This window comes from Akebia trifoliata, chromosome 2 (assembly GCF_017979445.1).
Source record: "Akebia trifoliata isolate Shusen 1 chromosome 2, ASM1797944v1, whole genome shotgun sequence".
Lineage (NCBI taxonomy): Eukaryota > Viridiplantae > Streptophyta > Magnoliopsida > Ranunculales > Lardizabalaceae > Akebia > Akebia trifoliata.
This window is the reverse complement of record NC_141376.1, coordinates 23794015-23819796: the sequence shown is the minus strand read 5'-3', so window position 1 is coordinate 23819796 and position 25782 is coordinate 23794015. Positions and strand designations below refer to the sequence as shown.

At 36.5% G+C, this 25782-nt stretch overlaps 1 long non-coding RNA gene across 1 annotated transcript; it reads left to right on the top strand.

Annotated features, from left to right (window-relative positions):
* Nucleotides 1-22648: 22648 nt before the first annotated feature.
* LOC147409934 (uncharacterized) lies at nucleotides 22649-24369 on the top strand. Its single transcript, XR_015170597.1, has 3 exons — nucleotides 22649-22765; nucleotides 22859-22905; nucleotides 24259-24369. It is a non-coding gene; the product is annotated as an uncharacterized LOC147409934 (long non-coding RNA).
* Nucleotides 24370-25782: the final 1413 nt, after the last annotated feature.

Below are 25782 nucleotides of genomic sequence, written 5' to 3'. Positions count from 1 at the left end.
GTTAATTTCACCTTCAAAGAGGTTTTAAGGGTTATCATTGTATGTAAGCTCAATCGCCCATCGTCTAGCTAGGGCTGTAAATCCGGTCAGTTAGAGTAAACGTCAATATCAAGTCAAACAGTCAGAAATGACCTCAAAATTTCTCAACATCGTCCAGTTGTTCTTTAAAGATCATAGTGCTTCAATCCTACCGGTTATAAGCAATATCTCAGTCCTCAGTCCTAATCAAACTCGTGTGAGTACTTATCTTGAGTTTTCAAGAGTCATTTGGGTTAGCTCGAGTCCCTTTTTCCAGCAAGGTCATGTCTTCCTTAGATTGAGTCTACTATTTCCTATTGAGTCAAGTTAGTTCATCGAGTCTATAGAGGTGTCTGTTGTCCCATCTGAAATTGATCAAATAAAGAAAATTTTTGAATACCTCGAGCGCATTAACGAATTAACTAATAATTTGATAGATTTCATTTCTGAACAAGAAGATAAGAGTCGGGCTCAACCTTTAATCGAGAAAGGAAAGGTCTTTGACCTTGAAACAAAAAATAATTCTTAAAGAGATTCAAATAGAAACCATCTTATCTCTAAAGGAACACCAGGGGATAATGAATTTACTCAGAAATTTCAAAAGACTTGTTCGTGTGATCATATGAGGGTATGTTAGGTACAAGCTTGGGTATTGTTCAACACGGAATAGATACTCGTCTATATCGATGGAATCAAAGAAGATGTTATAAAATGTATCAGCACTATCTTTACTACATCTTGAGTTTCAAATCACATATTATCAGTCGATATGGGGGTACCTTTTGAACTGATCTCTGATAATGGGTCGTACTTCAAAGCATAAATCATTACTCTATGTTTAAAGTTGAAGATCCGGAAGCACAAATCATCCCCCTACCGTCCTCAGATCAATGGAACGGTTGAAGCAGTTGGTAAGAGTCTCAAGACTATCATAAGGAAAATATGTCAATCACATCGAGATTGGTCAGAAAAATTATCATTCACGCTATGGACATATCGAACTTCAATTCGATCCTTTACTGGAGCTACTCCCTACTCCTTAGTGTATGGCATGGAAGTAGTCTTGCCAGTTGAAATGGAAATTTCGTCTCTCAGGGTCTTGTTGGAAAATCATTTGTTAGAAACAGATTGGGTTCGACAGCAGTATGAAGAATTAAACTTGATCGAAGAAAACGAGTTAAAGCCCTGTATCATGTGCAAGTTTATCTAAGAAGAGTCACCCGTGCATTTGACAAAAAGGTCAAATCTCATCATTTACAAGTCAAGGATTTAACTATCAGACTTCAAAGAAAATTGAACACTCCTCCTCGACTATAGGAGAAAGTCTGAACCCAATTGGAGAAATTCATTCATTAAGGAAATACTGTCAGGAAAAGCTGTCAGACTTCAAGATCATGATGGAATCGAGTTACCAGAACCAACTAACCTTGACCAAATCAAACGGTACTACATTTAAGGAGGCCATTTTTGGCTGAATCAATTTTTCTATTACCTAGTTCTTTATTCTCCTTTCTCAACCCCTTTTGCAGCCTGTTCAAAAAGAGAAAAATTGTGCCTTTTATTTCTTAGCCCGATCACCTAACCTAGGGGAGGGAATATCTGAACTACGTTTTGGTTTGATCCCAAAAATTTGGGGTACGTAGGCAACCTGAGAAGTTACTTCAGGCCCGACCACATCAAAATAAAAAAAATAGATTCCCCGACAAAGGAAAAATCTAAAAAGAAAAAATTCAAAAGAAAAAGAAATATCATCCAAAATAGGAAGAAAGTTCAAGAAAAAATTTTAAATGAAATGCCACACAAGGGGCATTTGGGTTTTTGAGCCTCAAAATTCCTTTCTTTTTATGCCTAGTCCCAAGCCTACCTATAAAAGTCCTCCTAAGTACCGTGTGAAAAAGTCAAGGAGGGTAGCGAAGCATGATAATTCTAGAACTTCAGAAGAGAAGAAAAAGATAAAAAAAAATGAAGAAGCCTGCTAAGTTGAAAATCTGGAAAAAGCGACTTAGGCAAAAATTAAGGCAAGCTCGCAAGGTTGAAAATCTGAAAGGACAACTTTGACAACAATCAGAGCAAAGAAAAAAGAAAGAGCTCGCTAGATCGAAAACCTAAAAAGGCGATCTGGGCAAAAGCTAGAGCAAGCTCGCTAGATTGAAAACCTAAAAAGGCGATCTAGGCAAAAGTTAGAGCAATAAAAAAAATAGAAGAAAATCCCATGCTGAAAGCGGCCCGAGTTGAAACATCAGAAGTTCGAATCATCAAGTTCAATACTCAGCTTAAACTAGGCATAGATTCAGAAGCCACAAGTATCTTGTCTATGATCGATCTGAAAATTCTTACTTCCCCAAGTGAACCAATGGATAGAAGGGTGAATTCTATGATGAGTCTCAAAAGAAAATATTTTGTTCTCTTGAGCTTGACTTAAAAACTTTAATAAAATTAATCAAAATTAAAAGTTGGATCTTTATTGCGCTTGTGGTAATCAAATATTTCAAACTTTCATACAAGGGGCATTTTTTCTTTTTCCTCTAGATATGTAATTTCCCCCCTTATACCAGGGGCATTTTTTAATGATGTGTTCAATTATTTTCAATGCCATTGTCAAACTAGGGACATTTTGTTTTTGAGCAATGTTAATCCTAAAAAAAAAATAATGAGAACTTCAAATTTAAGGTTACCCTCTTGATAGTAGTTTTTCGAAAAAACTCTTGAGATTCAAACTCAGGTTTTAAATTCATAAAACTTTTGGATAAATCCTTGAGGTTCAAACAAAAGCATTTCGGATCTCACATTTGACTGTGCCCAGAGATCAACTAATATGGTATTTTTTCATTCCTAGATCCAATCATTCTTGGATTCGATCATTTCTCTTCCAGATTCAGTATCTTCCAGATTTATTCAATTCACTCTGATCAGTCTTTTCCAAATTCATTCATTCTTTCCCAAAAGTCCTTCATTCCTTCACCAATTTTCCTCAGATACCGCCAAGGGTTATCTTGGATTTTGCTCAGTTTCCGCCAAGGGTTATCTTGGATTTTGCTCAGTTGCCGCCAACGGTTATCTTGGATTTTGCTCAGATACCGCCGAGGATTTTCTCGGAACTATGCTCAGATGCCACCAAGGGTTTTCTTGGAATTATGCTCAGATGCCGCCAAGGGTTTTCTTGGAATTATGCTCAGATGCCGCCGAGGGTTTTCTCGGAACTATGCTCAGATGCCGCCAAGGGTTTTCTTGGAATTATGCTCAGATACCGCCGAGGGTTTTCTCGGAACTATGCTCAGATGCCACCAAGGGTTTTCTTGGAATTATGCTCAGATGCCGCCAAGAGTTTTCTTGGAATTATGCTCAGATACCGCCGAGGGTTTTCTCGGAACTATGCTCAGATGCCGCCAAGGGTTTTCTTGAAATTATGTTCAGATGCCGCCGAGGGTTTTCTTGGAATTATGCTCAGATGCCGCCGAGGGTTTTCTCGGAACTATGCTCAGATGCCGCCGAGGGTTTTCTTGGAATTATGCTCAGATACCGCCGAGGGTTTTCTCGGAACTATGCTCAGATGCCGCCAAGGGTTTTCTTGGAATTATGCTCAGATGCCGCCAAGGGTTTTCTTGGAATTATGCTCAGATGCCGCTGAGGGTTTTCTCGGAACTACGCTCAGATGCCGCCAAGGGTTTTCTTGGAATTATGCTCAGATATCACCGAGGGTTTTCTCGGAACTATGCTCAGATGCCGCTAAGGGTTTTCTTGGAATTATGCTCAAATGCCGCCAAGGGTTTTCTTGGAATTATGCTCAGATGTCGCCGAGGGTTTTCTCGGAACTATGCTCAGATGCCGCCAAGGGTTTTCTTGGAACTATGCTCAGATGCCACCAAGGGTTTTCTTGGAATTATGCTCAGATGCCGCCGAGGGTTTTCTCGGAACTATGCTCAGTTACCGCCGAGGGTTTTCTTGGAATTATGCTCTGATTTGACTCATTTCCAACTCAAACTCTTTGAAATCTATCTCAGATTTTGAGCCCACACACTTGCACAGTTGTTACATCAGTCAAGGAGAATTTTTTAAAAATTCAAGGATCTGACACTGCCAGTGAGAGCTCGCGCTCAAGGACCTGACATTTTTCTAGTTCGGGGAGAGTTTTACGCTCAATGATCTGAATACCTCGACGAATTGTTAAATCAGGCTGTAAAATGAACTGTCACTAGCTTTGGCATTCGGATATCGCACTATCTACCAAAATAGATTTGCTATCTAGTTTGCTTCAACCCTTTGCCAAAGAGGGGCATCTGTAGACACCCCATTTTTGCATCCGCCTGATTAATCAAGTCGTCAACCCGATCGCAAAGGTTCCCAATGATGGATGTCTATTCCAATGCTTTATTTTGTTACCAGATATGTTTCAGAAATCCAGATGAGGTATCTCGAACTGACAAAACTTAGAAACCACGCTACGCTAGGAAAATACTACCCCAGAAACATAGAAATCATCATCCTGCAAGCCAAAAAGAAGCTTCACCCTTAACATCAAAACAACCTTAGAGCCTACATTACGCTTAGGAAAATCCGTTGAAATACATAAAATGACTAATTGAAACCAAATAAATCATTTCGCCAATTTTCACAAAATTTGACAAAATTACGAAAATACCCCTCATAAAATTCACGACCATTTCACACAAAAATTTTCATAAATGACAAAAACCAACATTCCCATTGAATTCCTTACGAAAAAATGATTTCAAAACATCCTGGAACATTGAAAAACGACTTAAAACGTAAAAAATCCTCTCCGAGGGTAAAATGGTAATTTCACAATTTTAATAATTAAAATTTTCAAAATTAATAAATAAATCATTAAATAATGTAAAGTGAAACATTAATGAAATTAATTATTAAAATTTAAACCAAAAAATTTATCAATCAGGTTTTCAAGCAAAATTGTTGAGGGTTCGCAAGATATTTCTTTAAGGACCCCTCCATTCGGGGGTCCAAAGAATTAAAGATATAATAGAGGGGGGTTCTCCAAAAATTTAAAGTCAATCAAGAAAGACTAAGGTCAAGATATTAAAGTCAATTAAATAAGACTAAAGTCAAAATTAAAGTCAATTAAGTAAGACTAAAGTCAAGTATTAAAGTCAATCTCATAAGACTAAAGTCAAAACCCTAAATCAAAATCCTAATCTAAACTAATCAAGTCAATCTCATAAGATTAAAGTCAAAACCCTAAATCAAAACCCTAATCTAAACATATCAAGTCAATCTCATAAGACTAAAGTCAAAACGCTAAGTCAAAACCCTAAAGACTAAGTCCATCTCATGAGACCAAAGTCTAAACCCTAATTAAAACTCTAAAAGAAAGTCTAATCAAACCCTAATGCTTCTAAAAACTTTATAAATAGGAGCCTCCACACCCTATTTTCGTATCAAAGAAAAAACCCTAGAAAAAATAGGTGAAGAAGCCTCCACAACCTCTCCAAAACCCTAATTTTGGAGCCCCAACTCCTTCCCTAACACCCCTACTCCGATTTTAGCCTAAAAAACACCCAAAAACCTCTCAAAAACATCTCAAAAATCCACAACAAATTCGAAGCACCCAGATCCAAGAAGGAGATACCTTACCTCGAAGATCAGAAATCAGATCCGGAGATAGAACGAAGTAAGGAATACGATACAAGGAGCCGTTTTCGCCAGATCTGAAGGAATAACACTTTTGCAGATCGAAGGTAAGTTTTTTTTATTTTTTATTTTTATCTAGGTTTGTCATTAGCGATGTAGATTTATTTGGGATAAGTAGAGATCGGCAATGGCCGGGCGGGGTTGGTGCCTAACACCTTCCAACCCCGTAACATGATCCCCGGATTCAGATTTTTCTGTAGTAGAGTAGTTTTTATCCATTTTAGAGTCAGTTTGGTTCCTAGACCACAATAACTAGGTGGCGATTCCCAAACCTCAAGGGTCAAAAGCGGATCTGCGCACCCCGCGGATCGAGGGCACTTTCACATGGGATCTAAAATAAAAATCGTTTGAAGTTCTATTTGGACGTTCCTTTGAAGTTCCTAAATTACACTATCGATAGAACTTGGAAAATCCAGCACGTTAAGATCAGGAAAAAAACGCAAGACTCTCAAAACGTTTACTACCGATCTTGGACCGAATGAGCTCATGATTCAGTCGAACAAAGCAGCGAAAACACAGATGGGACTGAACATATCTGTTCAAACTCCTTTAAGGTGCGAGTAAGAATCGTTTCGGGATAACTTTAAGCTTGATCTCTCGACCAATAGCCACTTAAATCTCTGCGTTTTTAACAATATAAACCACTGAACTCTGAATTTCTATTCGATCGAGAGAAGAGAGGTCGATGAGACCACCTAATTTGAGTTGGTTTTGACAGGAACCGATGGTTCCAAACTCGAAATCAGCGATTTATATCATGGGTTGCAAACGATCGGGCTGAGTTTTCAGCCGATTAAACAGAGAGACATGTTCGTCTTCTCTGTTAAAGGACGTTGAAATAAGGTGGATTCCTTAAAGAAGATGGTGCGCAAAACAGACAATCTTTGTTTTATGCATGACATACTTCACACATCAACATTATTGTTGCTGTCAAGTGGGTGTGAGACAAAGAAAAATCGATATTACTCACGGCACACCACCCAACAACATGTTGTCACTTCGACAGAACCTAAGAAAATGTCAATTTTTTTTTTTGTTTTTTTTTTTGTTTTTTTTACTCTATATGCTGTCAATGGGCAGCATGCCTAAAAGATGAATACCTAAACGAGAACAAAAATAAAAAATTTCTTTTTTTTTTTTTTTTTAAAACGCTATCAAACAACATATCAACCATTTTTTTTTTTAAATCTCTTGTTGTCAAAAATAGATCGGCATACCTTGATAGGAAAAATAAAAAAAAATCCTTTTCGCTTGATTATTTATTCCATCCTCAATGATCACTATTCCACCCTCAACAACATTGTCCTTTGGGATTTTGTATTATTTAGAGTCACCTTAAGTGACTCTCGATTGAACTATATAAGAGTAACAATATGCCCAAAATTGAACCGAACTTAATGATTGGACTCACAAATATATCAAAACAACAATAACCGAACAATAATAAAAAAACTAACTAAAAATTAAATAGAATCAAATAAAATAAAAACTAAGTTATTGGCAATGTTCCCATACTTGGGGTTTTTCAAGTTTGATCATCAATGTCCCCAGTGGAGTCGCAACTGAAAGCGCCCTCAATCCGCGGGGTGCGCGGATCCGCTTTTGACCCTTGAGGTTTGGGAGTCACCACCTAGTTATTAAGGTCTAGGAATCAAACTGACTCTAAAAAAAGGAAACTAATCTACGAAAGAGAAAAATAGTCCGGGGATCACGTTACGGGGTTGGAAGGTGTTAGGCACCAAACTCGCCCGGCCAAAGCCGGTCTCTACAAACTTCCCAAATAAATCAAATTGCTAAAAACCTAGATAAAAATAAAAATAAAAAATTTTATACCTTTCCAATAGCAAGGATTTTACTCCCTCAGATCTGACAAAAATAGCTCCTTCTACCGTACTTCCTTGCTTTGTTCTGTCTCCGGATTTGATTTCGGATCTCCGAGATTAAGGTATCTCCTTGTTTTTGGATCTGAACTCTTCAAGTTTGCTGCGGATTTGGGGGTGTTTTTGGAGGGCTTTTAAGTGTTTTCTAGGCTAAAATTGAAGGAGGGATGTTAGGTAAGGAGTTGGGACTCCAAAACTAGGGTTTATGGGAGGCTATAGGGGCTTCTAGACCTACTTCTCTTAGGGTTTATGATTTGATACGAAAATAGGGTGTGAGCACCTCTATTTATAGATGTTTTTAGGGGTTGATTTGGATAGAGTTAGTATTTAATTAGAGTTCTTTTAATTAGAGTTGTGTTTTAGTTAGACTTGTTTTAGGTAGAATTGTGTTTTAATTAGAATTGTTTTAGGTACAATTATTTTTAAGTTAGAACTCTATTAGATAGAGTTATTTTTTAATTAGAACTCTATTATGACTTTTGGTCTTATTTGATTGACTTTTAATGTTTTGACTTTAGTCTTAATTGATTGACTTTTAATATTTTGACTTCAGTCTTGCTTAATTGACTTTAATTTTGACTTCAGTTTCACTTGATTGACTTTAATACCTTGACTTCAGTCTTTCTTAATTTACTTTTAATTTTTGGAGAACCCCCCTCTAAAATATCTTTAATTCTTTGGACCCCCAAATGGAGGGGTCCTTAAAGAAATATCCCACGAACCCTCAACAATTTTACTTGAAAGTTCGATTGATCGATTTTTTTAGGTCTAATTTTTAAACTAATTTCATTAATGTTTCACTTTTATTATTTAATGTTTTTATTTATTAATTTCAAAAATTTTAATTATGAAAATTGTGAAATTACCGTTTTGCCCCCCGGAGAGGACTTTTCACGTTTTAAGTTGGTTTTTAATGTTCTAGGATGTTTTAAAATCAATTTTTCGTAAGGAATTCAATGAAAATATTAGTTTGTGTTATTTATGAAATTTTTTGTGTGAAATGGTCGTGAACTTTATGAGGGGCATTTTCGTAATTTTTTTGAATTCTGTTAAAATTGGCAAAATGATTTATTTGATTTCGATTTATTATTTTATGTGTTTGAATGGGTTTTCCTAAGCTTAACGTAGGCTCTAGGGTTGTTTTGAGGTTAGGGGTATTTTGGTAATTTGGTCAATTTTTAGTGATTTTTATCGTGAAACTTCTTTTTGATCTGCAAGATGATGATTTCTATGTTTCTGGAGTCGTATTTTTCTAGCGTAGCGTGGTTTCTAAGGTTTTGTCAATTCGAGATACCTCATCCGGATTTCTGAAACCCATCTGGTTACAAAATAAAGTAATGGAATACACATCCATCATTGGGAATCATTGCGATCGGGTTGACGAGTTGATTAATCAGGCGGATGCAAAAATGGGGTGTCTACAGTAGGATGAATGCCGTCAATGGTAAAAACATGAGTAAACTGGAATATCACAGATAAAACCCCTTAGAGGTATTAAAGTGAACATCCATACCTCTCACAATCCCAGACAGGATGCTTAGTTTTGAGTTAGAATTGAGGAAGAACCGACCATTCTTAACACTAAGGAGGTGAAATCTTGTTCCAACAAAAGATGTTACTTTTTAAAGAAAAATCAGAAAAATTGCACGATCACTCTAGTTATCTTTGAAATTTTCTAAATTGAGGAGTGAAAACTAGAACTTTGCTTAAACGTATGGACCTTTGACTGATTTGTGAAATATCGTTATGTTTGCCTTACATCCATTGAGTTCGACTTTGATATTTTTTAAAAGTATTAGAATTTTGTGGGTATATTCACTACAAACCCTCACGAGTCAAACTCGTCCACAAGGGGTAACCTAGGGGTTTAAGGGCATGCTACATTCGCTAAATGCAGTCGTGTAACCTACAAAAGTGGATTATGACTTAGTTTTTAATTTATTTTTGCTCAGGACTAGTAAAATCTAGGTTTGGGGGTGTGATCAAGGTCTAGAAAGTCATTTCTAGAACCCTAATTACATAGACTTTATCAATAAATTATACACTAAACCCTCTAATTGCATATAGTTCATTGTTAGTCCATAATAATTCGAGTTTTCCATTTAATTATGTAATTCGGAACTAATTACGATTATTTACGTGTAACAAGAATTATTCACAAAGTTTCAAGACTAATCAGGAAAAATCGAAGTTACCACTATGATCTAGGATCCAAAAGAAGACCATAGATCAAAAGTCCAGTCAATTGACTAAAACTTCACGACGGCTCTATGGTCAACTACGGCTGCACGATCAACTAAGAAAGTCAAACCTCAAAATTTGTACTGAAGCTTGGCGGCTGGATACCATTCGCAGTAGATTATTTTTAGTATTTTATGTAAATACGGAAGGTCTCCGAAATCCTAATTTTGATAGAAAACCCTAATCTGGTCTCTCTATAAATAGAAGACTAGACCAAGAGTTGAAAGGGGAGAGAGAGTTAGTTTGAGGATAGATTTCAAAGAATTAGATTAGTGTTTTATTTTCTTTATTTTCTGAGTTTTATGAAAGTTGTAAGGAGGCTCCGCCGCTTTGAAGTCAAGCAATAAAGATAACTTCTTTCTTCCATCTTTCTTTTCTCTTCATATTTTCTTTATTTTATTTTTGCTTTATTGTTCTTACGATGACTATTGGCTAAATCTTCGATAGATTGGTTGAGGAAGCCTGAACAAATTTTGTTAGTGTTTTACGATTCTCATAATGATTTAATAGTTTATTGTGATAGCATAGGTATTTACTATTGGTTGAATATTAATTATTTTCAAAGTTTTGATGGTCTTTTTCTTTGATAAGTTCAAGAAGATCCATGCTTTACAGAGAATAGTTAATGTTTACCTAATAATCTCGGCCTAAACTATTTCATACTTTTAATTTTTTTTTATATTATAACTATTTAATTTTTCGATCCACAAACATTAGTTTTGTTTAGTTGATCGAAATAAATAGAGAACCAGAATTCACTGATAAAACTTGTGAAGGTGGATCCAATTGATCTGCACTTCTCTCTCATATTCTTAAGTTTATTCTATTTTAGTTGTTTATTTTAGATAAATAATCTCTTGCAAACTATTTTTAAAATTTTTTCGAAAACTTGAATTGGATTTGAAGAAATTTACTTTGGATTAACGTTGTCTCTGGATTCGACCCTTACTTGCCAAGGTTTTCTTTTGTTCATTATTTTATCATCATCTACTGCTCGAACAGAGATAGGTCCTGTGCCTGGCACCAAATCGATAGAAAACTCTATCTCACGACATTGAGGCAAACCCGATAACTCGTCTGGAAAAACATCCCCAAATTCCCTGACTACCTCTACCATATCCGATGATGTCTCTAGCTCCGATATACTCAAAGTTCCCAACTGGTTGTATAAAAGACCGTCTCTTCTATACTTGGATCCTCGAACCTTGACTTTCGGATATCCCGACCATTTAAATAATACTAATCTCGCGAAACAATCAACATGGGCATGGTTCTGTACTAGCCAATCCATCCCCAAAATGACATCAAAGTCAGAACAATCTAATGTCATGAGGTCAATACTCATCTCCTGGTCCTCTATCCTAATTACATAGTTTTGACATAATTTTTGAGCTATCTGTCGATCTCCCAACGACGTAGATAGTTTCATTACCCAGTCTGTGTCAGAAATCTGTAATTCTAACAACCGTGCAATCTCAGTGGAATATTACGATCTAGAAAAATCGATATCAAACAAAACTTGAATCTTAATATTGAAAATCAAAATTGTACCTTCTAATACCTCGTCTGAAATTGGTATCTCCTTTTGAGTCATATGATAAATCCTGCCAAGTCTAGGAATCATCCCTTACTATGGCTGTGATAAAAGGCAGTTTCTCTTGATACGCCCCATCTGCCCACACCCAAAGCATGCTAATGGTCCCATCTATATAGGTCTCTGTGGGGTGGGTGGTTTTGGAATCTGTCTGGTCGGTCCTCTTGGCCTTGCTGGCCTCACTAGAGCCCCAACTTATTCATATCTCGGCGGTGTAGGAGCTTGATATTGCAAATATGTGGGTACAAAAGTACTCGGTCTCGAAAATATCAGCTTCTTGGCCGGATCAACTCTAGGAGGAAAAGAAGTTCGGGGTTGATTGGTCTGCCCCCTCGAAATCTACAGTTCCATCTCCCTCGCTCAACCCTCTCTATAGCTGGTGGTCTCAATCATTAACATCCTAGCCCTTAGGTAGGGTTGCAGTCCTCTGAAAAATCTATGGGCCTTCTGTAGATCGATCGAAATGAGCTCGGGTGCATATCATGACAATCTAGTAAGCTTCAGTTCATAATCCGTAATGGATAGATTGCCTTGCGCAAACCCTAAAATTTCCTGATGTTTAATCTCTCAAGCTATTTCGGATATGAATCTATCTAGGAACATCCTCTTAAAATCAGACCACTTGAAAGGTCCATCCCCCAAAACATTCCTCTTGAAACGCCACCAATGGTTGGTATCCACGTCAAATTGGAATTCAGCCATTGGTACCCACTGTTCTCTTGGGCATTGCATGGTACTCAAGATCTCTCGGGTCTTCAAAACCCACTCTTCGACCTCAGTCGGGTCGGAAAAACCTACAAATCTTGGTGGACGTAGTCGTTGGAAGTTTTGTAACCACATCCCCAGATCTGTCTGTGCCTAGGGTGGGGGAGTTCTTGTGGTCGTGGTTCGCGAGGTGGCTCTCGGGGTAGAATAGGGATGGTCCCTTGTGAAGAAGCTTGGCGCTCCCTCAACTCAGCCACCTTTAGGTTTAGTCTAGTCTGTGACTCGAGCATCTCCTCTCTAAATTTATTTTGGGACTCAGACATCTGTCCCATAGACAACATTAGCTGTGCTATCGAATCGGGGGTCTAATTCGATACTAATGAGCTCTGATACCATCTGTGATGCCTCGCCAAATGCTAATACAAATCTCAAGGTATTAGGTGGCACCTCAAAATTTTGACATGGCTCCCTTTATTTACGTTAGCGTTCCATGGAACTTGAAAATCAAATAAATCAAAATCCAACAAAGCCTGTATAAAACATATGCCAAAAGTATACAAGGTGTGGAAAATGATAACTTACAAACAACATAAAAATATATCAGAGTTGCGCAAAAGATAACAATATACAAGATTACAAAAATTCTCACTCTAACATGGACCTGATCTCTCAACCCAAAAATTACATACACCTCTTGGGACGCGCAGGCTCCTAGGGGAAGTAGTCCTAATGCTCATCGGGTAATGGACTTTGGTCGTCGGTATGACCCACTAGATAATCATCGCTTGATGGTTCTACGACTACCTCCCCGATTGTAGGCTCTAAAGCTAAAAAATTAGGAAGTAAAGGGTAAGTAACAATGGTTACCCAATAGGTCCACAAACAATTCCTACTAATAACCTCACCTAACGTGATCGAGTAATCATATTGAATCATGTCGAAACATGCAAGCTTTACAAATAAAACTACGATTAACTGGTACATATAGCCAAGGATGAGCAATTAAACAATTTAAAGTCCCTTACCGAAGTTTGTGGATGCCAAAGGTGATGAGTTCACACGAGAATCAACATTGGATGGCATAGTCGAGGTTGGACTGAGTTGAGTACAAAATGAACGAAGGTTTGTAAAGCATCTAACGACGACGCTCTCCTTCTCTTCTATACTGAAAGATAGATCTAACTTCTAACTCGATGAAACCTTCAGATGGAGTGCGTTGAGGTTCACTCGAACTACCCGGCTGGTTTTTTATGGAGGATAGGGAAGACGAACGAGAATGGGCAAACAAAGATGGTGAGGTTGTAGCTCTCATTGTAACCGATAACTTTGCCTTTTTTGTCGAGGTTCAACTCGGCCTCCTTCTCAACGGGTCTTGAGGATAATGAGTCAAAACCCTTGTATTGGAAAGAGTTGATTCTTTGTCAGTTACAGAGGAGAGAAATGAAATAAAAATGACTTAATTCTTTTTATAAGAAGCTGGAGGGCATTTTTATATTTTTCCTTCGTTTAGATTTGTTGTGATAACTTGACCATTTGGACTTGAAAAATGACAAATGAGTATTCAATTTCAAATAATATTTCATTGTGAACCTAATGGTGACATTGAATTTTCTTGATTTTTGGTCTAACGAAATTTCACTATTTTAGATTCCACTCAACACGAAATTTGAGGATTTTATAAATTTTCTATCCGAACTTGAATTTGAACTTGTTTACAGGCTAAAGTATATATTTTGACTTTTTTAAATCCAATGACGAAGTCGATTTCCATTGAAAATAAACATACAATATCCGAGTATTTTAATCTAAGTTTTTCCCTTAGGGTTTTCCCACAATTTTATTATCAGGTTCCCTTGAGATACGAGTAAAAAACTCAGGGTATTACAAGAATAAACAATGGTGGGGACTGTGTCAATGTCTTACCATAAAATGAAGCAGACTTTAGAAAAAAAATGGTGTAGCTTCTAGTGTATATTGAACTTCTTACGTATAATACAAAAAATGATGTACTTAAAAGAACAATAATTCCCTCGTCATTAACTTGGATGACATCTTATTTGATTTTTCTATTTTATTGCAAAAGTGAAGTATACATTTCTTTGATTTTTGTTTTATTTGTTTGGTAAGCCAGATTAGTGGTCAGTAATTAATGGGTGAAAACAATGTTTGAACCCAAGTTGTTGTATCAATACTCACTCATTTTAATTTACTTAAGAGGAATACAATCTCTTAAGATCGGTTAATCATTTATTTACATAACAAACTCTACAACACAACATGCGTATTTTGTTTTTTGTTTTTTTAACTTTCTTTAAGATGTAAGGTAAAGTAGTGGGGATGGGGGTTTGTTACCAAATTATTGGGTTTTTTTTTTAAAGATGTTTTTCGATGTGTGTTTCCTTGAAATTCTTCTTCTTTGGGGTTGTTGCAGTTTTTTAATTCTTATTGGCCCTAATATTTTCCATATTTAGTCTCTCTTTTTGTTTTTTTTTTTTTTTTTTGCTTTTATTTGATTTCTTTAAGTTTCCAACTGTTAAATGTAAACTATATCTATTTTGTGTAGTGGACCTCTAGATATAATTTGATTACCTTGATCTCTGTTTATTAGTCTTGAACTTTCGGTTAAATATTTGTTTGTCTATGATTTGGTCTATGTTCAACATCGTATTAGGGTTCTAGCTCGGATTCTATTTCATGTTTATCAACTCAATTTGTTCCTTGATATTTAAAATTGTCTTTACTTGTGTGTTAGCAGCCCTTCCAAACTGTCAAGGATTGAAGACCAACTCGTCGTTTAGATTGGGTTCAAACTTGTTTTAGGTATGTATTTGGAATTCTATCCTAATCATTCTGAGGCAAATGCATATAGATCTTAATAAACATGCCTTTACTTTTGTACTTCATTTTCTAGTTTTTTACCTAAAATAAGGATTGTGATCAATGTGAATTTAGACTAAAGTTTCTCTATAGAATCTGAAAAAAGTAACAAAGATTTAGACTTTATTGTATTTTGGAAATGTTCTTTGTGCATTATGATTTATGAGAATCACTAATTATTTTGGTCAATCGTCTATCTCTATAGAAACACTTATTGCTAGGATATTTTTATGATGTGAAGATTGCTAATTACTTGCTTTCAACAACCCATGGCAGAATGTCATTTACTACCAAGTAAGTGACATTGAGTTTATCGAACTTAAACAACCCCTCAAATTTCCTCCATGTCATCTATCCATGCATCCCTACCCTGATGGCTTTAGGGACATCATCTACTCTCATTGATTTAGGAACAAGCAGGGGTGCATCAAACTCCTCCCCTGACTACAAAGATCACGACAATCTATTTTACTACTTTTTAAAAAAACCCACACATCAAAACACAAGCTAAGAGTAACCCAAGGTACTGCATAGAAAAATTGCATTGCACCTGCATTTGCTGCAAAATTAAAAGTTGGCATGATTCATTAGCAATGCTATTTCCTCAAATAATTTTTAGACCATAGAGTCCTTACTTGAATGTATTCAAGGAAAGGTATCTGTAGACACCCCAATTGAACGGGCCTTCACTCGAAAGGGCCCAAAAACAGTAATTTTCCAATGAATATTGGCCAACGGGACCTCAAAAGCCCGAAGCATTAAAATCTGGCATTTTTAGCAAATCAAAGCGCCTAAAACCTCTCAACAGGTTAGTAGACCCACCAAAGAAGCTCAGCATGCTCCGCTCCACTCAAAATACTGATCCTTCGACAAAATTAGCCAACGGGCCTCAAGGGCCCAAATCTTCGAAAAATGACAATTTGATTTAATCGAGGCCCTAAGACCTCACAATGGTCTAAGGGACCTACCAAAGGGACCAGACTCATCCTACACTGTCCCAACCTTCACCGCTCCATCCAAAAATTGATAAAATTCTCCAACGGGCCTAAAAGGCCCCATTTGCCAACACGTGGTATTTTTTATTGAATCAATGATTGCAAAAATCTCAAAAAAATGATAAACTAAACAAAAATGTGAGACTTGGAATACCTATCCTTCGTCTAACCTCCACTGCTCGGCCACAAAGTCCCCAAACGTTTTAAGCCCATTCAAAACCCATAAACCCTTAATTATCCAAAAAAATCGGTTTCCCACCTTACACCCTAACCTAAAATTAACCCCATGTCACCTAAACCCTAAAATCTACTCACTCTCAAAATCCAATCCAAAATAAACCTTACCCAATCCAAAATAACCCACTACCCTCTTAAACCTAAGCCCAATACATTAAAATCCCACAAACCACTATCCATACCCCATTCACTATCCAACTCACAAACCTAACCCATTAACCACTACCCACATCAATCAATCACCCTCTCAACATCAAAAGGTGACACATGTCATCATCCTCTTTCACATCCCTCATCTAATCACCTACCTCCATCATCATTCTTAAAAAATCAACCAATCACATCACTTTTCCCTCCAAAATCACCTCGACCCATACCCTACCCTAACATAACCTATCCCCATTCTCTAACATCATCAACCACCCACACCTCAACCCACACCCTAATCCATCACCATTCTCTAACATCATCAACCACCCACACCTCAACCCACACCCTAATCCATCACCATTCTCTAACATCATTAACCACCCACATCACCACCCATATCTCTTACATCTCCCATCACTTTCCCTTAAAACATTCCAACAAAATCACCTCAACCCATACTTCCTTCATCATCAATCAACTAACTCATACCCTTCTCTCTGATCAAACTGTGGCGCCCCGCCGAACGCTAACACAAATCCCCATGTCAGATTTCAAGGTACGAGGTGGCACCTCGAAATTTCGGCATGGTCTCCTCTGTTTATGTTAGCATTCCAAGGCGATTCAACCTGCACCTGATAAACGACATACAATCCTGCATATAACAAACAAAATATAATACTAGCGGAAGCCTATATACGTCTAATAATGTTCGATAGATAAGAGTGCGGAAGAAGAAAAATTATATACAGGATTATACAAAATTCCTCACTTTAACAGAATTCCTAACACTCAAGACAAATCCATAAGACTACTTGGAGAAACTGACACCACTAGGGGGTATAGTCCTAGTACTTACCAGGTGACGGACTCTAGTTGTCTATCTGACCAACCAGATGATCCTCATTCGTTTTCTACAATTGTTTCGCCAAGCTTCAGATCTGAAACTAAAAAAAAATGGAGAAGGAAAGGGTGAGTAACAATGGTTACCCAGTAAGGAAGCAACAATTTCTGCCAATAACCTCTCCTAACATGAACGAATAAACATACTGAATCATTTTAAAATAAACAAAGTTTTACAGAAGAAAACTACGATTAACTGGTACATATAGCTAGGGATGAGCAACTAAACATTTTAAAACTCACATTACATCGATCAGCAGTACTCACTATAACATTCTCTTTTTATACAAATCTAATTGATCAAATGGAAACAATAAACATGCATTTCATTTTATATGTCAAAATAAGCAACAGATACATAATACACAATGGTGGAGTATTGGAATTAGAGTGTTGGGATTCACGACTGGATCGCTCCCTGTCGGGACATGATGTTACAATTTCTCTCTGGCTTTTAGTTCCTGATTTTGTGGCCGGTCGCTGTACTTACCACATTTGGTTGACCATTTATCCGGCTCAGGCTGGCCGTTTGACGTGACCGTAAGCAATGGGTCTCTTTTCGATGTGTCAGAACGTTCGACTACTATATATTGTTAGTGATCACTGACCAATCATCTTCGTCTATGCCTATCAGGCGTGCATGTGATTCCCAAATATACAAATCATTCGTATACGACCACCTTTACATTACAAGTTCACTGGTAAAGATAAAGAGGAATAAAACCGGATTCCAGTTGTGACTCCATTTTCATACGCGTACCATACCACGTATGAGCTTGGTGGTCCCTACCGTACATCCCAGGATAGTACACCACTCCGGATGATATGACGCACTATCCCTTCAGGCATTCACAAACTCTTTAACAACTCACAAAATAGCTACATATGTATATTATTTTCATTTGAAAACAAAAGAAAAATTAACAATACAAGGTTGAGAATAGATATCCAGTTTCCTACCATGCAAGTGTGGCCACCCGACCTAAAATAAATAACATAACGGAAATGTAAACAGCGCCTTGCGCTAACAGAAAGGAAATAAACATGCAACCAATAATATTATCCCTGGATATCTGTTCACCAACCTACACGCAACACAACAACATAAAATGCAGACATCACCCCTCGGGTGTGACTCTGACATTTTACCGTTTCATACCCTTTTTCCCTTTTTCCGATTTTTACAATTTTCAATCTCTTCAATAAAACATCCATTTTCTGATATTCATCAACTCAACATGAGTTAATTGAATAGTAAATCGTTTTTCTAACTATGAAATTCATTTCTATTAAAAATCTCAAAAAAAATACAAAACTTATATTAAAACAAGGTCCGAGCGGTGCACAGGACCCAACTGGCAGAAATAACTCGATAAAATATCCTACCCACGTATAATTTGTTAAAAATACAATTAAACATATCAAACATGCAATTTCTGGCGTGAATTTTTAAATAACATAAGAATTCTATATTTTGGAAACTCACCACAAATTTTTAATAAAATCCTAAATGCAATTTTCACAATCTACGATTACTAATAGAAATTGAGAGTTCCTTACTATCACTAGGCGACGGAATTGAAGCACGTGCGCGGAAATCGAGGCGAACGGCGCGGAAATCGAGACAGACCGAACTTCGAAGAGGCTGATTTTTGAAACCGGCCCGGTGGTTTTGAAGATCTCGATGTGCTCGTCTCTTCTCCCTTCTACGATGAAAGACGGTTTGACCCCGAAATTGATGAAAATCGAGGTTGAAGTTACGAAATCTCCGTATAAAAATACGGCTGATTTTTGACTATACGGGGTGAAAAAGATGAGAAAACGGAAGGAACTTGGTTGAGTTATGTAGAGAATGAGGTTGCGGACGTTTCTCCCTTCTGCGTCGGAAAGCGATTTGACCCCGAAACGGACGAAATCCGATGTCAAAGTTTCGAAATTTTCGTATCCAAATACGACTGATTTTTGACGAAATCAGGTGAAATAGAAAGTGAAATGAAGATAGGTTGGGTGGGTTTTGTAGAGAACGAAGCTGCGGACCTTTTTCTCTTCTGCGGCGATCGTCGAAAGTGGACCGTTTGCGAGAGATCTGAAGTAGAAAAATCGGAGGAAAAACAAATTTCTTTTTTTTTTCGTTTTTTTTTTTTTTTTTTTTTTTTCGCACTGTTTGGACGAGTGGGGAAGATGAGATTAAAAAAAAATTTAATATTATTTATATAATATTTGGGACGAATTCGGTATTTCGCCTATTGTTTTGATCGACGATAACTTGGTCATTCGGTCTCCAAAACTGACAAACGAATACTCTATTTCGCCTAATTTTTCATTCCGGATCTAATGGTATAGTCAATTTCTACAAATTATGTCTCCATCAAAAATTTACATTTTTGGCCTGACGTGACCCATAAACTTGATGTCGTTTTCGTTTTTGGCGATAATTCAACTTCCTGATCTCCAAAAATGACAAATAAATAGTCTATGTTGAATAATTTTTTGTTATGAAATCAATGGTATGATCGAATTTTAAAAATTATTACTCCAACAAAAAGTTACTGTTTTAGCCTGGTCCGACCCAGTAATCGAGGATTTTTCAACTTTTATATTTAGACTCGCATTTGAGCGTGCTTACAGGCTAAACTATGTTTTTCGATCATTTTGAATCTAATGGTGAGGTCAGATTCTATTAAAATGATCAAAATAAGGTCCCACAGTTTTACCCTAAGTCCCACTTTCAAGATTTTCTTAAAATTCCACTATTTATTTTTTCCTCGAGATACGAATTAAAAATTCGGGGTTTTACACAAACAACCCCCATCAACCAATCAACCAATCTCATCACCTCACTCTCTCATCACATTTGCCACATGTCATCACCCTCTTAATCCTCCCAAAAAATAACTCATTCTCATAAATCTACACACCTCATCTCTTCAACCAACCTAACACTCATTCTCCAAACAACTCCCTTACACCCCCATTCCCCCCATCAACCATCACTCATCTTATCCCACCAAACATTCTACCCAAATGGATTTGGGTAGGATCCAAACCATTTAGATCAAAACCTCACCCATTTTCATTCATTACAAAACTACCCTCAATCCTACTCCAAATCTCATATCCCCATCTTTAAAAAAAGAATGCCATTACCCATTCTCCAAACCTTTAACCCCATTATACCCGTAAGCACCCCCAAACATCTATAAATACCCCTCTCCTCCTTCGAAAAATGGTTACCAAGTTTCACCAAGTCTTAAGAGAAATAACTATTACTCTACTCTTCTCTCCATTACTCTCACCATCAATTTTCTAGAAGAAAAGAAAGAATATACTTCCATACTCTACTAAGAACTCAAGAAGACTCAAAGAAGAAGAATGAGAAAGAAAGAAGAATCATTGTGAGACTTCAAGGTGGGTGCAACAAATACCCCCCCTCTCTTTCTCTATCCTCTCTTCCTCCCTCTCCTATTATCCCCTTCTTCTCTTCATCTTGTTTTTAGAATGTGTGGTCCTCAAGGCTAAGGATCCATAAGGATCATCTCCATCAATGAGATGATCCTAATGATCGAGCCAAAAGCAAACCCTTATCTAGGGTACAAATGCACGACACGTGGTACTTTCTTTTTCCAATTTTTTATTATCAAATGACCGAGGTCTTTGAGGTTACCGCCACTTGGCGGGGAGAAAAGGGTGCCTAACACCTTCCCTTTTCTCCAACCGAGCCGCTTACCTCGATCTCTAGGTTTGATTAACCCCTTATCCATCGTGAGTCACTAAAATACCAAAAATGTCATTTTTGGAAAATGTACATCGGACTACCATTCACACCCACTTACAACATGAATGGTGGCGACTCCAAACCATAATAGATGTGGCCGTCGTACTGACGAAAACCACGTATCTACAGTATCCATGATTGTTGTTACCCATCACTGTGGTAGCACCCAAGAAAAAATGTAATAGATTGATAGTGTAAAGACAATGTTGGGCCTATATATTTTTAAGTGAAGTCCCACCTTTACATATGTACAGCTATCAAGACTTTTGGTTGTAATAAAATCCTTGAACTTCCTATAGTTTCTGTTATAATATATTGCCTTTTTGACCAATGTTCCACTGTCCATACATGTTAAATTGCATCACCATGTGCCATTAGTATGGTAGATCTTGAAGAAATTTCAGTAGGTGTTACAGTGTAATATAAGAAAAAGCAACATTGTGAGTACCTGACTCTCACAATGGACGTAAGAGACTTGCTACTTATAATGTGAGGCAACTAGTGGGGGATGTTATTATGTCTGTGATCAGGAGCTTTAGTTAAATTTTATTTTTGCTCAATTTGTGAGAATTTTTTTTTATAAAAAGGGCAGCTTTATAAAGTTAGATTTTTTGGGATAAGATAACCTGAGAACTTGGGTCACCATGTTGGCTTGTTGGTGACACCACCGAACCATGGTCCAGAGCTATGTTAACAGTGTCATGTGTGGTCTTATAAACACGGTTGTTATATTTACTTTGAGAACCAGTACCTCATAGACCTCACCAACAATTGAATAAATTTGCTCAATCTGACTAGTGTTTGAATAGTCATTCAGATTTCAGACTACCAAAACAAACCAAAAAAAAAAAAAAAATGGAAAGAAGTAAACGGTGTTTTGTTGAATCCAAAAGTGAATTTTCCATAAATATGAATAACATGAAACATAGTCATTAGTTTTTTTTTTTTTTTTTTTTTTTTTTTTGTGTGGAAGGAACCCAGTTGATTAAAGTCAAATCCCACGGTATGATTAGTAATCATGTCTTGGGTTTTGGAAACTAGAACTTGTAGATGATACGATACGTTCCATCCAATCCAATTGGTGGCCCATGTATTGAATGGCCTGGATTGATTTCTTGAAGAGCATTTCTAGTAGTTGGTTCTCTGACCATACTCCAACCTCATGATGAATCAGTTCCTGACCATAAATATGATGCTAGGGCTTCTAAAACTTGATGAAGACCCTCTACTGCAAGGCCATCACCATCCAATTCAGACCATAAAAAAAAATCTCTATCTGAGATTAAACAATAATCTTATTATTTATAATTGTTATTTTAATACTCTTATGTTAATTTTTAGGTGCATACCCCTGATTCAAGCAGATATTGGATTACACAATTCTTATGAGGAACGCTTTAAGAGTGGTCTGGAACTTGAAAATGTTGATAAGGTCTGTTTTACCTGTTAAGTAGCTCGTTTTATGCTTTTTGAATATGAATTGTGGCTGAATGTAGTAAGTGTGGTTTGGTTGAATGACCTGGGCTATTGTGTCAATTTTTTTTTTTTTACTGCTGCATGATTGTATTTGTTGGTTTTGTGTTTACTATGTGCTTTAGGTTTTTTTTGCTTTCTTGGTTAAGGGGGCGCCCTTGATGAGTTAGCAACAAATTACTGACAAATGAATAGTGATCATGAGTTCTTGAGGCCGTGGTATAAAGATCCTTGCAATCCATACGAAGAAGAGGTGACTCCTAAACTATTTGGATTATCTTTTCCTTTAGTGATTCTATATGTGAATGAATAGTCAAATCTCACTTGGGTGATCCAAAATGTGTAGGTCCTCCCTGATGCTCCTGAAGAGCTTGTTTTCGAACTTGCGTGGCGGTATGTCTTTTAGTTTTTTTGTTCTTAATTTGTTGCAAGGCTGTTCATCTCAACTGCCTTTTGTACATATTGCTTTTTTTAGTTTTCATAGCAATTGGTTTTTAGTTCCTATTTGAATTTTGAAATTAAAGCATCCATGAAAACATCAGATTACCCTCTTTTTAAAACTGATACATCCATAAAGGCAGACATTCTTTCTTTGGGGTTTTGGAGGGAATACTCGAGGATGACTTTTTTCTCTTATATTGAATTGTGGTTATTCTTAGTGAAATTCTCTAGTTATTCTTTCCTTTCATCTTTCAAAATTCAGAACAAATTGCCAAGCGAATGGGTCAATGGATGATGATGACCTGACCCTGTGATTATTGAATATCAATGATCCCGTTGTGTAACTCGAAATGAATGTTTATGCAACTTCTGCATAGCTTTAGCAAAAAATATCTTGTTTGTCTCAATTTTAAATTAGACCTCATTTCAGAATTTAGAAGTAGCTTAATTTATATAATTGTTTCTAAGTGATGATTTAGATAGGAAAGAAAAACATAAAAACATTTTATTGTTGGTGATCCTTAATATAGATACGTCTAAGTGATGATTTAGATTAGGAAAGAAAAACATAAAAGCATTTTATTGTTGGTGATCCTTAATATAGATACATCTAAGTGATGATTTAGTTTAGGAAAGAAAAACATAAAAACATTTTATTGTTGGTGATCCTTAATATAGATACGAAAGAGAAACACCTAAACCAATCTGAACTGACTGAATTACGCACTTAGCAGGGCAATTTGAAACATGTTTTGTGCTGGTCTACGTTGGATTCACGTGGGAGGAGTCCAATTTTAAAACTATAAGGGTACTAGAATCTTATGGCACATATGGTCCTTGGGATTTGCACCCATAGATTCAACTTTGTGGATTTAGAGACACCAAACTTGGAACTTTAGCTCACAACTCTAATAGTATTTATGGAAATGACTTGTTTGGGCACACTTTAATATAGATGTTAAAGGCTTGGGAATTAATGATATGTTGAAGGAGAAACAAAATAGTGACTGTCAACTTTTGAATAGTAAAATTTAGTCAGATCATCATCACATTGTCTATAAAATATACCAATTACTCAACTCCTTGGTTCAATGTAACTAAAAAATGAGGAAGTTCTTGAATTTAATTGTTGAAAGAAAAATGAGTTTCTTCTCTTCTCACGACAATCACCACCATAGCAGCAAAGCAATCAAATCTCTTCTTCTTTCTTTGTTCTTCTATGTTTCTACTTGATCTTGATCTTATATCGCTTTAATGGGAGATATTGGGTTTTTTTATGGCCTTTTATTTGTATTATTTTGGCAGTCAGCAACAGTAACAATCATCCTAAATGGACACATAATGTGGAATAAAACATTGAAAGTGATGCCAATAAAGGGTGCAGTCATCATATATAAATTCATGCAACACCACTCGGAATGTAATAGTTACTTCTCTAAAATAGATTTTGTGATTTGAGAACTATAGGTCTTTTGTACTTATGGTCACAATTCTCCTATTACAGGTCGACGGTTATTTTGGTTTCTTGTTGATTTTGTTAATTGTAAACCTTCACTCAATGAGATTGAGGGATCTATAACAAAAGAATAGGAGGGGACACCTCTCTTGTCCGTGATGGTGAAAAGTAGGGTAAAGGAGGGGACCTCATTTTCACAAATAACTCTAGTTTGATATGAAGTCGAACACTCAGGTTGGGAGAGCAAGAGTCGTCCAAAGCACTTTTCATGAAGAAAGAATAAGAGAATCTAGAAATGGAGACTTATTGTAAAAGATCATTTTGTGTAGAACAATGGCTTTAAATTTACTAATTGGCCTTTTATTGTAAAAGATCATTGTTGAGAATGATTTGTTAAAGAATGAGATGTTTCTTCTGAGAATGTTGAATATCATTCTTTTGGGTCTATTATGGATGCGTATGCAAATAATAAAAAATAAAAAAAAACAGAAAACAAAAAAAACAAGTTTGGACAAGAGATTTTCAAAACAATTTTAACCTATAGACGTCGGTTACTTACTACTATAGCGATTGGTATTAAACCGATGTCTAAACATCAAACTTAGACATCAGTGTCATATATGATGGAATTTAAACCGACGTCTAGTATCTTTTTTTTACTAGCGTACTCATGTTTGGCAATGAGACCTCCAAGTTTGAGGAGGTGCTTTTAAGACTTTGTCTTTCACGGTATCATGAGCAAGTCAAGTGAGAAGTATGATCAAGGGGAAGGATTCATTGTAAAGGGTTTAAGTAATTGCAGCTGATCAAAGGAGAGATAAAAATTCGAAAGGAAGAAATCTTGATCCAAATCTAGAAGTAAGAAAGAAGTGAAATATTATCATTGCGAGAAGAAGGGACATTACAAAAGAGATTGTAGAAAGTACAAAGCAGAGGTAAAAGAAAGGGAGAAGCCGAGTCAAACTCCATGACAAGTTTAGCATTAAAAAGTGATAGAGAGCTATTAATGACGTCTTTAGATAATTTCACATCTAACTCTAAGATTTTAGATTCCAGATGTACTTTTCATATGTATTCCAATCGTAATTGGTTTTACTTTTATGAATCTCATGACGGTGGAGATGTTATAATGGGTAATGATATAGTATGCAAAATCATTAGAATGGGTACCATGAATATAAGAATGTATGATGAGGTTGTTAGAACCTTGGGTAGTGTGAGGCATGTGTCAGCACTCAAGAAAAATTTGAAATTCTTGGGCACATTCGACTTAAATGGGTGTTCATTTTCAATAAAGGATGGAGCACTAAAGGTATCTAAAGGAGCCATGATGATTATTAGAGGTGTGAACACTACAACATTTCTGATGCACA